Consider the following 13,485-nt stretch of genomic DNA (forward strand, 5'->3'; position numbering starts at 1 on the left):
TACACAGCAAGATTACTCAGGGGGATTATAAATCTTTTATTTTTATGGGAGACTGGAACGGTGTTTTGGATGTACAAATAGACAAGAGTGTTTTTTTTTAAAGTATTCCAAGTCATGCTAAACTGCCTAAATCTTTTTTTGAAATGAAGGATGATTTGGAATTGCGAGATATTTGGAGAGAAAGAAATCTGCAAGAGAAGGACTATACTTTTTTCCGATAGACATCAATCTTTTTCTAGGATTGACTTTATACTAATTACTAATGATTTCTTTTCCAGGATTAAGAAGATTAAGATTTGTCCAAGAACTATGTCTGATCATAGTCCAGTCTGGTTAGAGATAGAAAAAGATAATAGAGATAGGCACTCCTGGCGTCTAAATGAGAATCTGTTTAGAAATCAGGAAAATGTGGAAGAATGTAAAAAACAGATGAAGGATTTTTTAAAAATTAATATGAATAAAGGTACTTCTATTGAAATGGTCTGGGATGCTAGTAAAGCTTATATGAGAGGTGTATTAATATATTTGAATAACAAATATAGATGCAATTTGGAATTCAGGAGGAAGGAATTAGAGAATGAAATTAGGGAAAAAGAAAAGGCTTTAATTTTTTATCCATCGGATGTGAAGATTAAAGAGGTAATTAATTTATTAAGGGGACAGTTCGACAAGTTGATGGCTGATCAAGTGGCAACTAACTTATGATATGCTAGACATAACACTTTTTGCAATGCCAGTAAACCAGGTAGATGGTTAGCTTATTTGTTAAGGAAGAAGCAAAGGGCTTCTAATATAGATAGAATAGAACATAAGGGTAAGGTAGTGTATCAGCAGAGTCTTATTAAGAAGACTTTTGTTGATTTTTACTCTAAGTTATATGCTAGAGATAAGATTAGTGAGGCAGATATTGATGTATATTTGATGAATGCTAATATTCCTGTTCTTACACAAGAGCAAAAGGAAGAGATGAATCAATTGATAACTGAGGAAGAAATTTTCTCAGCAATTAAACAATTGAAAGTGGGTAAGGTGCCAGGTACGGATGGATTGACTGCTGTGTATTATAAAAATTTACAGTTAGAGATGGTAAAGGCATTAAGGGAATTGTTTCAGACAATTCAAATGGGAGGAGGGGTGCCCCCGTCCTGGAAAACTGCTTTTATTTCTTTGATTCCGAAGGAAGACCAGGATGTCACCCAAGCAAAAAATTATAGGCCAATATCACTTTTGAATACGGACTACAAGATATTTGCTAAGGTTTTAGCTAACAGATTAATGAGGGTATTGCAACAAGTAATTCATGGTGATCAAACTGGGTTTATAAGTGGTAGACAAATGAAGAACATTGTGAGGCATATAGTTGATTTGTTGGAATTTTTGGAAAGAAACAATCAGATCCCTGCAGCGTTGATCTTCTTGGATGCTGAAAAAGCCTTTGATCAATTGGATTGGTAATTTCTGTTGAAAGTATTAGATAAAATGAACTTTGGGGATAAATTTTTACAACCAATTAGGGCACTATATCAAAAGCAAACAGCCCGTATAATAGTTAATAATAGTTTGACGGAAGTATGTAACATTGAAAAGGGCACAAGGCAGGGGTGCCCATTGTCACCTTTACTATTTGTTTTAACATTGGAGATATTATTGATTAAAATACGGGACTCGGAAAAAATTAGGGGAATTCAAATAAGAGATCAGGATTACAGACTGAGGGCGTTTGCAGACGATCTGGTTGTTACAGTAACTCAGCCTGAAGATTCAGTGGTAGAACTGATGGAGATAATAACGCAATATGGGAAAGTTTCTGGATTCAAGGTTAACATACAAAAAACTAAAATGTTGTCTAAGAATATGACAGTATCACAAAAGGCGGTTTTAGAAGAGCTAACGGGATTTGAAATTGTTAAAAGGGTTAAATATTTGGGGATATACTTGTCACCCTCAAATGTAAAACTATATAAAAATAATTATGAAAAGTTATGGGGAAAAGTTCAAAAAGAATTGCATAGCTGGAAAAGAACTACAATTATCTTTATTGGGAAGAATTGCAGCAGTGAAAATTAATGTTTTGCCGAAATTTTTATTTTTATTTCAAATGATACCTATTCTTAAAAAGGATTCAAACTTGGAGGAATAGCAAAAGGGTATTAATAAATTTGTCTGGGCAGGGAAAAGGCCACGAGTTAAATTTAAGATTATGCAGGACACGCGTGAGAGAGGTGGTCTTAAAATGCCTAATCTTAAACTATATTATGAAGATGCTGCTTTGTCAGTGATAAGTGATTGGATTAATTTAACACAAGTGAGATTATTAAATCTTGAAGGCCATGATTTGTTATTTGGTTGGCATGCATATTTATTGTATGATAAGAAGGTGGATAATGTGTTCAAGGTACATATTTTAAGACATGCTCTGTTGCGAGTTTGGAAACAGTATAGACATAAGTTAAATTATAAGATACCTATATGGGCAATACCGAAACACACAATAGAAAATATAAGTGTTGGGTTTAAACATGATGTGACTACATATAAGGAAATTTTAAGTTTGGAAAGGAATGTATGGCATTTGAAGCCGTATAATATCTTAAGAGAAGAAAAGATTGTACAAAGTTGGTTTCAGTATGGGCAATTTAAAGGCCAGGTGGAAAGAAGACCAGAAAATTGGTTTTTCAATGACTGATGAAAATCTGGTAAAGCAAATTAGAGATCAAGGTCAAGCACATATTAAAAGGATATATCTTGCATTGATAGAAATTGATTCAGAGACAGAACTTGTTAAAGACTGTATGATAAAGTGGGCTCAGAATTTTCAAGAAGTCATTACTTGGGAAAAGATTTGGGTGAGAAATGTAAAATTTACACAAGCTCAAAACTTAAGAGAGAACTTTTATAAAATATTTTATAGGTGGCACTTAGATCCTAAAAAATTAGCAAGTATGTATCCGAACTGCCAGCCTAAATGTTGGAGGTGTGGTGGTGAAGATGCAACGTATTTTCATATATGGTGGACCTGTAAAAAGGTTAAAGCTTTTTGGATTAAAATCTGGTGGAACATGCAAAAGATATTTAAGAAAAGGATAAAGTTTTGTCCGCAATTGTTTTTATTGGATATTATTACTGATACTACTGTTGTGGACACTAAGTTGATGTTGAATTTAATTACGGCAGCAAGACTTTTAGTAGGGCAATATTGGAAGAAGGAAGAACTGCCGACTATAGAAGAATGGACTTTAAAAGTTTCCAACCTGGCGGAAATGGCAAAGATCTCAGCGTACTTGAAAGACCATTTGGAACAGAGATATATTGTGGAGTGGAAAAAATGGATTGATTATATCCAGAATAAATATGGGACTAAAAAGTTTCATTTAGCATTTGAATAAGTATTGATGTAATATTTATATTGCTTGTAGTTATTTTATAAGAGTTAAAGTGCGATAGATTTAATAGCTTATTGTTATTTGCATAAGGTAGATTATGATTGTTTGTATTTTTATACCCTGTATTTAGCTCTGGGAAGTCGGGGAGGGGGGAGGGGGAAGGGAGGGACGTGTTGGGGAGGGTTGGGGAGAGGGAAGGGGGTTGGGAGGGGTTTTGTTTCGTTAAAAAAATGTATTGTAAAACTTTTCAATAAAAAAACACTATAAATAACATAATGTATAAAAATTAAAACAGAATTAAATCAAATAGCCCTAAACAATACACAGTTTAAAATTTATAATTTTTTAAAATTTAAAACTAAAACCCCAATCCCTCAGTCCAGGCCGGCAAGTTCAAATAACCAAGTCTTCTGGTCGCGGTAAAACGAGCGAAGGTCGGGAGCCATATGGAGCTCAACCGGAAGCTGATTCCAGAGGGCAGGCGCGCCCACAGAGAATGCTCTCCCCCTGGGGGCCACCCGTCGATATTCCCTGACTGATGGCATCCTGAGGAGGCCCTCTGTGTGGGAGCGCAAAGGACAATGGGAGGTTAACGCCGGCAAAAGGTGCTCCCATAAATAACCCAGACCCATGGCATTTAGGGCTTTATAGGTCATCACCAGCACCTTGAATCTCACCCAGAAGACAACTGGAAGCCAATGCAGCTCGCGGAGCAGAGGTGTTACATGGGAGTATCGGGAGACCCCCATCACAACTCGCACGGCCGCATTCTGCACCAGCTGGAGCCTCCGAGTGGTACTCAAGGGCATCCCCAAGTAGAGAGCGTTGCAGTAGTCTATCCGAGAGGTCACGAGCGCATGAGTGACTGTGCGCAGGGCATCCTGGTCCAAATAGGGCCACAACTGGTGCACCAGGTGAACCTGGGCAAAAGCCCCCCTGGTCACAGCTCTTCAAAATTGAGCTGTGAATCAAGGAGGATGCCCATGTTGCGAGCCCTATCTACGGGGATAACACCTCACCCCCCATCATTAAAGGTGGAATAGAATGATTCACTCGAGATGCCGGTATGCACAGCCACTTGGTCTTGTTGGGATTTTGACGAAGCCTGTTCCTCCCCATCCAGACCCTCACCACCTCCAGGCAATGGGATATCACAGAGAGGGCATCACTGAGTTGATCTGGGGTGGAAATAAAAAGCTGGGTATCATCAGCATACTGATGATACCCCACCCCAAAACCATGCATGACCTCACCCAGCGGCTTCATATAGATGTTGAACAGGAGAGGTGAGAGGACTGACCCCTGAGGGACTCTGCAAACAAGAGGCCTCAAGGCCGACCTCTGGCCTCCTGCCAACACCGACTGTGAACGACCCAGAAGGTAGGAGGAGAACCACTGTAAGACAGTGCCACCCACTCCCAACCCCCTGAGGCACCGCAGTAAGATACCATGGTCAATGGTATCAAAAGCCGCTGAGAGGTCTAACAGGACTAGGACAGAGGAGCAACCCCTGTCCCGAGCCCACCAGAGATCATTCACCAGTGCAACCAATGCTGTCTCCGTGCTGTACCCAGGCCTAAAGCCCAATTGGTAGGGGTCCAGATAATCCGCTTCCTCCAGGAACAGAGTAAGCTGATGAGCCACCACACTCTCAACAACCTTCGCTAAAAAGCGAAGGTTGGAGACCGGATGGTAGTTATTCAAAATGGCCGGGTCCAGAGCAGGCTTCTTGAGGAGGGGCCTCACCACCGCCTCCTTCAAGGCGACGGGGAAGCTACCCTCTCTCAAAGAAGCAGTTATTACTGCCTGGAGCCAGCCTCGTCTCCCCTCCCAAGCTGCATAAACCAGCCAGGAGGGGCACGGGTCCAGTAAACAAGTGGTGAAACTCAGCTTCTCCATGATCCTGTCCACTTCTTCCGGAGTCACAGGATCGAATTCTTCCCAAGTAATATTCCCAAGACCGCTCGATTCCCCATCGTCAGACTCTGCCCAGTCGGAGTCCACGCTGGCCTGAATCTGAGTGATTTTATCCTCCAGATATTGGCTAAATTCCTCGGCACAACCCTGAAGGGGCTCCTCCCTCACCTCCTGATTCAGGAGGGAGCGAGTCACCCCAAACAGGGAGGCCGGGCGATTATCTGCGGACGCGATGAGGGCAGCGAAGGTTCTTAGTCACAATCGATCAGACTCAGACCGGCTGGACCTCCAACAGCTCTCTAGGCTCTGTCTCCGACGCTTCATCTCCCGGAGCTCCATGTTGAACCATGGTGCCCGCCGGGATCTGCGCCAGGTCAGGGGCCGCATGGGATCAACACGGTCGAGTGCCTCCGCGGCCACCCTTTCCCAGGCTTCCACTAAGGCATCGACCGGGCTGTGAGCGAAGATGGCAGGCACAGATCCAAGTGCCTCCTGGAACCGTTCAGGGTCCATTAGGCACCTGGGATGGAACCACCTAGTCGGTTCCGTAACCCCACGACAGGGGGTGGTGAAGCGGAAGGCCAGCCGCAGGAGGTGATGATCGGTCCATGACAGGGGAGTAATAAATAGAGATCCCCCTCCCAGATCATCAAGCCACCGTCCAGATATAAAAATAAGATTGAGTGTGTGACCCCCCTCATGAGTCAGGCCCTGAATTACCTGGGTCAGGTCCATGGCCATCATGGAGGTCATGAACTCCCGAGCCAACCCAAGGATGGCAGGTTAAAGTCCCCCAGAACCATAAGTCTGGGGAACTCAACCGCCAACCCAGATAGGGTGTCGAGGAGCTTGGGCAGGGTGGCTGCTACACAGGTAGGTGAAAGATATGCCAGCAACAAGCCCAACTGAACCCCACGGCCAAATCTCAAGAGGAGCGACTCACACCTGAATATCTGAGTAATGGTTGCCTCCCGCAGACACAAGGTCTCCCTTACAACCACCACAACACCCCCACCCCTTCTCTGAGCCCGGGGCTGGTGAAGCACATGGAAACCTGGCGGGCAAAGATCAGTCAGAGGGACACCTCCCTCTGGGCCCAACCAGGTCTCAGTAATGCAAGCCAGATCGGCATGCTCCTCCTCAACCAGCTCTCGGATAAGGGGAGCCTTGTTAACTACCAATCTGGCATTAAGGTACACCAGCCTGAGCTCAGGGGTCTGCTCATCCCCGCTCCCGGGAATACAGGGTAAATCCAGGGGGTTGGAGCACGCCACCTCTTGAAGATAGCAGGGGCGTGCTCCCGCATGTTGATGCGGCCCCCCGTACAACCACCTGTTGCCATTCCCAATCGTTGTGGGGATCCGCAACCCCACCCTTCCTTCCGGAGACCCAGAGGCGCCCAACCCAAGCCCGGTACCACCGCGACCTGTCACAAGCCTGGACTGAAACATGGTTGGTAGAATGCCCCCCAGATTCCAACCCAAACTGCAATCCAACCCTCCCCCTTAACCCCTTAAATTTTTTTGCTAAAAAACAGATCAGGGGTCTCTTCCTAACAATAAACCGGAGACCCCAATCCATACCTGGCCATCTCTCAGGGTCCCAACAATTGGGCCCGTCATCAAGAGGAGAGGTAGAAAAGAAGGCGGGACGCACCCAAGAGGGAGGAACACCCCTGAGGGCATATAAGTCCGTGCCTGAATAACGTAAGCGTGCCATGAATGGCCATGTGAGTTCGGGAAGTGGCAGTCAGATGTCGAAAGATGATGTCATATCAGAAGGATGATGTCATATCAGAGTCCAAAACCACCAGTCCAGCACCACTCTCACTTGTGCTGGGTACTCCAGAACCAGTCAGCAGTCGTTCTCTCACCCCGACCTCGAGGCTGATCTGGGAGGCAGATGGAAACCCCATCCAGGGAAAAAGAACATACCCTCACGGATCTCCTACATCCGGAGAGGTTGTAGATGAAAAAGAAACTGAGCCGCCCTCTCACAGCGACTCTTCACCCTGGGTCCTCCTGAGTCTTTGGGGGACAAGAGAAACAGCATGCAAGAGTCCAACTCCATATAGGTGATAGGCAAGCCCAGCCCAACTTGGAAGCCGTAACTCCAGGCCATGATTGAAAGGCTGTTTTGCTAGGCAGCCAGCCAGTGCACAACCCAGCCAGCCAAGAACCCGGGAAGCAGCCCAAGCTGCTTCAGATCTCTTAAAGGCAGCAGATCTTAATCAACATAGGAGACCAACACCGTCCTGATTTACATGGGGCCTTGTGGAAAGAACGTGATTTACTCATTGCTCAAGGTAAAATATGGACAAGATATTTTGAGGTTACTGGATGCTGCTCCCACAGAAGGTGGATGTCATGCATGTGAGGGCCCATGGTAAGGATGATACTAAACATGGAAAGGGGAATGCCATAGCTGATCGCATCGCCAAGTCTGCTGCAATAGATCCCCTGTCCCCTTGGTATGTGGGTGCACTTGTACCTTTACTTTTGCCTATGCCAGCTCCAATGTATACTTCACAGGATAGGCACACAGCTTATAAAATGGATGCTGTCTATCAGGGAGAATGGCTGGTGAAAGATGGGAAACGCCTTCTCCCAGATCATGAATTATGGGCCCTCTTACGAGAATTGCATGCCAGCACTCACTGGGGTTGCAGAGCTATGGCTGAATTTCTTATCAAGGATTATGTTTGTCTTGGGATATATGACAAGGCCCTCACAACTATCAAACGATGTATCATTTGTGAATGGAATAATCAAATAAAAACTATTAAGTTTCCATTGGAGAGGCTTAGGACTGGTCATGCTCCTGCCAGTTTTTGGGAAGTTGATTTTACTGAGTTGCCAAGGAAACAGGGTTTTCAATATTTACTCGTTTTTGTGGATGTTTTCTCTGGATGGGTTGAGGCTTTTCCTTGTACTAACAAAGCACATGAGCTGGTCAAAGCTCTTAAGGAAATTATCCCACATTTTTCCTTCCCTTACCAGGGCATTGGTTCTGATAATGGGCCCCACTTTATCTCTGATATTACTCAGCAGGTGTCAAAGGCCCTGGGTATTGATTGGCAGCTTCATTCAGCCTACAGATCCCAATCATCGGGGTGCATGGAGAAGGCTAATGGCATTCTTAAACGTCATCTTGCCAAGCTTGCTAAGAAGACACATCTTACTTGAGTTCAGGCACTACCCCTTGCTCTTTTGTGTGTGAGGACTGCCCCCAGGCAACCTCTTGGCTTATCTCCCTTTGAGATCATGTATGGTAGGCCCATTCTTTATCATTCTTCCTTGTCCACTTCCCTCCCTGTTTTTGGAGACCAGACTGTCAGGGAATATATGCACTATCTTGCTAATAATGTTTCTTCCATTTCTCAGCCTGTTCAGGCCCTCCATCATCCGGGGTTGGATCATCCACTCCATCCTTTCCTTCCTGGTGATTGGGTGCTTGTTAAGTCCTGGACTGATTCTGGCCCTTTGGCTGAACGCTGGAAAGGACCTTTCATTGTTCTTCTCACTACTCACATGGCAGTCAAGGTTGCTGGAATTCATGCTTGGATTCATCACACTTGTCTTCGCTCTTCTTCGCCACCTTCTGACACTGAGGACCAAGTTGCTTGGACTGTGGCCCCTGGTGCTGAGGAAGACCTTAGGCTGAAGCTTCTGTTTTAGGGCCAACACTGATCTGTATGCTGGGACGTGTTGGTCATTGTGATACCTGTGCCTGCCGGGCTTCTGCACGGGCGGTTTCCTCTTACCAACTTCCTGCTTCCTCACATCACAGGCATCACTCCTCTCTCCCTTGGCTGACATCTGGTTTTTTGTTTGGGTTGTTCATATTTTCTTTTTTGTTGTTCTATCTTGTTTTTCTTTCTCTGCTCCCTCTTTCTTTCTGTCTGTCTTTCTTTTTATGGAGCCTAATTTGCCCCTGGGGGGGGAGTTTGGCAGGGGTGGTCAGGTTCTGGTCATGGTTTAAGTGTGTGACATAGTAGGATGCACAGACATGGACTCCCTTAATATTTTACCACACTCAAGGACTCTCATTATGTTTTGGAGAAGACAGACTCATAATCAGGAGAGTCCAGAAGTTGGCAAAGACAACCCAAAGAACCCATCACATGTATTCCACCCTGGCAGGTCAGTTTCAGGACATCAGCCAGAAGTTTTCCATAATGATGTGGTTGGACCTAAAAAGGGTACTTTGCACAACAAAGCCCAAAGTAAGACATCTGATATTTTGCCTCCAGAAGAAACCAGACATCAGGAGGGGTTTCTGCCATTTCCAGGTGATCACATCTTGGCAAAACAGCCACCTTCTTCTGATTCTGGGGATCCTAAGTCTGTGCCTGAATTGTCTGGAGAATTACAAACATCATTTCCCATCCTTCCCAGTAAAATAGGCCAAGATGCCCCCCAATTTCCCAGTCCCTCTTTGGGAATTTGGGGCTCCAACACCCATATACAGAATATGCAAGCATGGGTTAAGCTTTTGAATATAACAAATTGTTGGATCTGCACACATATATCCCCCCACTGGTACACATGGGTTGGTCATGGAGGCTACACCCTTAGGGGCTTTTATGTTCAGCATGAACAATGTCACTAGGGGTTGGACACTTCTTGTGTTTGGGGCAGGAAAGCTGCGGATTGCTAAATTAGGGGCACTACAGCACACACTGGTGATGACATATAAAGCCCTAAATGGCTTGGGTCTGGGATATCTGAGGGAACACCTGCTGCCAGCATCAAGTTCCCTTCGTCCTGTGTGCTCCCACAGGGAGGGCATTCTTAGGGTGCCACCGGTAAAAGATTGCCGGCAGATAACACCCAGGGGGAGGGCCTTCTCTGTGGGTGTGCCTGCCCTCTGGAACCAGCTGCCTGCGGAGCTTAGGACTGCCCCCAACCTTCGTTCATTTCACCGGGACCTGAAGACCTGGCTCTTTGAGCTTTCCGGCCCAGGCTGAGAGTTTTAATCGGGGGTTTTTTATATTTTTTCAGGAATTTAATTTAATCTTTTTAAATTGTTTTTAATCTTTGTATCAATGTTTTAAGTACCCTGTAAACCGCCCTGAGTCCTTCGGGAAAGGGCAGCATATAAACTCAATAAAATTCAAATTCAAAAAATTAGAGTGGTATCATCTGCATATCTTACATTGTTGATATTTCTCCCAGCAATCCTTCATTTTTAAAAAACAAGTTTTATTGATTTCTCCCAGCAATATTAATTCCAACTTTTCATTCATCTAGCCATGTCTTTTTCATGATGTGCTCTTCATATAAGTTAAATAGGCAGGGCAACAGTTTACAGCCTTGCCAGATGCCTTTCCCAATTTTGAACCAATCAGTGCTTCCGTGTCCAGTTCTCACTGTTGCTTCTTGAGCCGCATATAGGTTTCTCAAGAGACAAATAAGATGGTCTGGTACTCTCATCGCTTTAAGAACTTGCCACAGTTTGTTGTGATCCACACAATCAAATGCTTTAGCATAGTCAATGAAGCAGAAGTAGATGTTTTTCTGGGACTCCCTAGCTTTCTCCATGATCCAGCGTATGTTGGCAATTTGATCTCTAGTTCCTCTGCCTCTTCGAAATCCTGCCTGTACTTCTGGTAGTTCTCGATCCACATACTGCTGGAGTCTAGCTTGTAGGATTTTAAGCATAACTTTATTAGCATGTGAAATGAGTGCAATGCTGTGATAGTTTGTACATTCTTTGGCACTGCCTTTCTTTGGAATTGGAATGTAAACTGATCCTTTCCAATCCTGTGGCCACTGCTGAGTTTTCCAAATTTGCTGGCAAATTGACTGTAGCACTTTTACTGCATTGTCTGGCTCGATGTCAGTAACCACCTCATTGTGGTTATCTGCGATGTTAAGTTCGTTCTTGTATAGTTCTTCTGTGTAGTTTTGCCACCTCTTCTTAATCTCTTCTGCCTCTGTTAGGTCCCTGCCATTTTGGTCCTTTATCATGCCCATTTTTGCATGAAATATTCCCTTCATCTCTCCAATTTCCTTGAAGAGATCTCTGGTCCTCCCTATTCTATTGTTTTCTTTCTTTCTTTGCACTGTTCATTTAAGAAAGCATTCTTATCTCTTCTAGCTATTTTCTGGAATTCTGCATTCAATTGGGCATAACTTTCTCTTTCTCCCTTGCCTTTCACTTCCCTTCTTTCATCAGCTATTTGCAAAGCTTCCTCAGACAGCCATTTTGCTTTCTTGCATTTATTTTTCTTTGGGATGGTTTTAGTTTCTACTTCTTGTACAATGTTGCGAATCTCTGTCCAGAGTTCTTCAGGCACTTTGTCTATCAGATCTAATTCCTTAAATCTATTTGTCACCTAGTGCTTTTCCCTACTTTCTTTAGTTTAAGCCTAGATTTTGCAACAAGAAGCTCGTGGTCTGAGCCACACTCAGCTCCTGGTCTTGTTTTTACTGACTGTATAGAGCCTCTCCATCTTTGGCTGCAGAGCACATAGTCAATCTGATTTCTGTGTTGACTGTCTGGTGATGTCCGTGTGTAGAGCCGTCTCTTGGTTTGTTGGAAAAGAGTGCTTGCAATGACCATCGTATTCTCTTGAGAAAATTCTATCAGCCTGTGCCCTGCTTCATATTGTACTCCAAGGCCAAACTTGCCTGTTATGCTGGTTATCTTTTGGCTTCCTACTTTAGCATTCCAATCCCCCATGATGATAAGGACATCGTTTTTTGGTGTTAGTTCTATAAGGTGCTGTAGGGCTTCACAGAACCGGTCAATTTCATCCTCTTCAGCACCGGTGGTTGGGGCATAGACTTGGACTACTGTGATATTGAATGGTTTGTCTTGGATTCAAACTGAGATCATTCTGTCATTTTGGGGATTGTATCCCAGTATTGCTTTTCCTACTCTTTTATTGACTATGAAGGCTACTCCATTTCTTCTGAGGGATTCTTGCCCGCAGTAGTATACCTGATGGTTATCTGAATTAAATTCACCCATCCCTGTCCATTTTAGTTTGCTGATTCCTAAGATGTCGATTTTCAGTCTGGTCATCTCTTGTTTGACCACATCCAGCTTTCCTTGATTCATAGATCTTACATTCCAGGTTCCTATGGAGAAAAAAAATCTTTACAGCTTTGGACTTTCCTTTCACCACCAGATACATCCACAGCTGAGCGTCCTTTCAGCTTTGGCCCAGTCACTTCATTCTTTCTGGCCCTACTAGTACTAGCCCTCTGCTCTTCCCCAGTAGAATATTGGATGCCTTCCGACCTAAGGGGCTCATCTTCCAGCGTCATATCTTTTTGCCTTTTGGTAGTGTCCATAGGGTTTTCATGGCAAAGATACAGGAGTGGGTTGCCATTTCCTTCTCCAGTGGATCACATTTTGTCAGAACTCTCTGCTATGACCTATCCGTCTTGGGTGGCCCTGCACAGCATAGCTCATAGCTTCATTGAATTACTCAAGCCCCTTCACCATGACAAGGCAGTAATCCATGAAGGGTAAAACTGCCTAGAGTTAGTATTTTAAAGTATAACTATGAACCAAAGTGCAGCAATGTTTAATCGAAGCATGAACTTTGTTACACACATAGCTTCTAGATGAAAAGCAGGCACTCTCATAGATAAAGAAGGGAAGACATAAATCCTTTATAATTGCAATTATCCATTTTGGGTAACAGTCCACCTTGTAATAAGCTACACCCTTAGTTAGCAGGATATTACAAATCATGCCACAGAAAAGGGAGGGGAGATAAGACAGGACCAAAAGGAACTTTTGATCTAATAATTGGAGGGTTTTGTAATTATAATGGTTGCTAGGTGGTCGGAAAAGCATGTGACCATTTGAAACTTATCAACTGGGTTTCAGTTGGATGTGATGTGATGCACGGGACAGGGTATAAAAACCTATGCAGAAATTCATTCAGTGTGGCTCTTTATTTGAATATAGAAGGGTACACCAGATTTACAAAATCTTTAATAAAACTTTCCCAACACCTTTGGAGTTGAATTTTTATTCCTCACAATTTGGTGGCCCGTAGGGGGAAAGCTGTAACTCAGAAATTCCTTGGCTGGCTCCAGTAAGAATTCAGGAGGCATGCCCTGCTGATTTCAGCAGCCTAGAGATCTGAGCCACCTGGGGGCATCTGAGGTCTACCCAAACTAACCCATTGGAACAAAACAACTTTAAAGGAACTGCCAATTGG

Source organism: Vipera ursinii (genome assembly GCF_947247035.1).
Source record: "Vipera ursinii genome assembly, chromosome: 4".
NCBI lineage: Eukaryota > Metazoa > Chordata > Lepidosauria > Squamata > Viperidae > Vipera > Vipera ursinii.